This window comes from Cebus imitator, unplaced genomic scaffold, assembly GCF_001604975.1.
Source record: "Cebus imitator isolate Cc_AM_T3 unplaced genomic scaffold, Cebus_imitator-1.0 Scaffold265, whole genome shotgun sequence".
In the NCBI taxonomy this organism is placed as follows: Eukaryota; Metazoa; Chordata; class Mammalia; order Primates; family Cebidae; genus Cebus; species Cebus imitator.
In genome coordinates this window covers 1,415,824-1,418,345 of record NW_016107580.1, presented here as the reverse complement: position 1 = coordinate 1,418,345, position 2,522 = coordinate 1,415,824, and positions in this window count along the sequence as shown.

Genomic DNA, 2,522 nt, shown 5'->3' with positions numbered 1-2,522 from the left:
TGTTGACCAGGATGGTCTCGATCTCTTGACCTCGTGATCCACCCGCCTCGGCCTCCCAAAGTGCTGGGATTACAGGTTTGAGCCACCACGCCCGGCCCGAGGGCTATCTTTAACATCTTTTTTATTTATCCCCGTCCATTTGATAACTGTATGAAATGCAAGACATTAAGCTGAACACCATCCAGCTCTCTCGTTTTTCTAAGCAGGATCCAAATCTGTCATAATGGGGTAGCCCCTCATTCTCTCGGTAACTCATTTCTACCCCTGGCCTGGCCGACTTAAGATGTGAGTCTAATACACCCTACGTAATCTTTGCTCGGCCTACTGGCCAAAGCAAATTTGTACTGAGTACCTTCCGAACTGAGTAGTATACCCAAAGGTTTAGAAAGGGCTGGATTGAGGGCTACAAGCAACGGCCACAACTAATTTGTAGCCATTCTTACTAACTTTAGGGAACCAGACTGAATGCTTTTCCACCCTTTTGACCTTCCTTTAGTTCGCGACACAAGAACATACAAAAGACCATAGCGACACCATTTCTGACGGCTTCAAATTTTGAACCGAAACTACGTTAAAGCACAAAAGCATCCGTGGTGTCTCCCAGCGGAATCAAAGACCCCCGGCCGGATGCCAAGCCGCTGGAGTTTCAGTAGGAGAGGAAGGCTCACCCTCCCACCGCATGGCGACGCCCCGGCGACTGGAGAAGCTCAGACAAGCTTGGAAGCCAATCACCAGCATACAGCAGCTCTGGGTAATGCAGAGCCCTAGCCCAAGACCAAGGGCCTCGGCCAGCACTCAGAGCCTCCAGGGAGAGGTCAAGTCTCTCATTCTGTCCTATTCCTCCCTTCGACTTCCCTCCCAAAGGGCTGCTAATCAGCATTCAAGAATCGCTACGCAAAGGCCTTCTGGTCTGCAGAACGCACTCCAGCAAGCCCATCAGGAGAATCAAGGCCGCCTCCTCGCCCCTATGGGGAAGATGGCGCCCGTCACCCTTTCTCCCTCCCGGGTAATCACAAGGACCAGCCTCCCTCCCTCGCTACAAAATGGCGCCTCCCGCTGGGGCCCCAGAATCGGTATAACTCATTTGTCAGTGAGGCGGTGTCGGTCTGGGATGAGCAGTTTTGTCAACCAGTCAAACACAGGAGCTTTGATTCTGCCCTTTGCGCGAGCCACTGAGGGGCGGGCTGTAAAGCCAGGCTTGGCTGACGTCAGATGAGGGGGCGCCGCTAGGGCGGTTTTCTTTCACGTTGACGAAACTTGGGCCAATGGAAAGCCGGAAGCCTCCCTTGAGTGATGTAATTACAGCCCAATGGAAGCTGGGGGCGGGCCTCAGATAGACTATGCGGGTTGCTGGGCCTGGGGGCCGGACGGCTGTTTCCTGTCCTGGTGCATGGTGGTCGGACGAAGGAATTGTTGGAAAATTTTCTCGGAGGTTCGTATATAAATGTGTTTTTACCCAGTGTGCATTATTCTCCGCCAGGCCGCCGCCCTCAGCGCGGCGGCGCGGGCCCGCTTGGGCCCGGGCTCCGGCTCCCACTGCTTAGCGTTCGCTGCAGGCCTTGCCGATTTTACGGGCCGGCCGCGGTAGCGGCGCCTGGGCAGAAGCGGAGTTTATTAATAACCCACGGCCGCCACTCTGGGCGTCGGAGCTTTTCTCGCTGAGGACTCAACCTCCCCCCCCCAACTTGTCTCTGAGCGATGCGCCCCGCCTGTATCCCTCTGGGGACCGCCAAGGGGAGGGAGTGAAAGAGGGGAGGGTGGAGCCCTCGGGAGCCTGGCCGCGTTTTTCGGCCTGATCTCCCCGCGAAACGAGTCCCCAGGCGCCGCCGAGGCAGAGTTCCGCCGCCTGGGACGCCGGGCCCACGGGCCGCACCAGGCCGCAGCGGGGGCGCCGGCGGCTGGGCTGGCCCAGGCCCTCCTAAGACCCCGCCTGCCGATCCCACCTAGGGCTACCCTCCCACCCTTATCGTGGGCAGATTTGTTCTTTCATTAAAAAAAGTTACTGAGGCCTAAATCGAATATTAGAAATTTACAGTTTATCATCCTCTCTCTTCTCCAGTTTTGGCCAAAAGAGTAAACAAATCCTTTTAAGTCACTTTGAAACAATGTGGAACGTGAACCAGTTTTTATTCCTTCCCCTTTTGCTTTTTGACATTTTTTTCCCCACATAATAACGAAGTTAAAAAGAAGAAAGGATACCATTGCCAGTCCATTATTTGTTTAAAATCAGCTCCAGCCTTTGCTTTGGAAGTGTCTAAATCAGCTGGTGTAGTCAAGTGGGGATGTGGGGAGAAATTGTAGGTTCGAGGTTGTGGTCAGTTTTGTCCTGAGTCTTACTAGAAAATAATTGTGTTTTGCTGTAGTTGACTAAAACGGTATTTAGTGCTTTTTTCCTGCTGAGTTTGTAGAGCCAAGTTTACGTTTAATAAGAAAATACGTGATAAGGAGATCATCCAAAAGCACCCATAAGATGCATAGCTAATTTTGACTGTTTGGAAATCCTTTTTTTTTTTTTTTTTTTT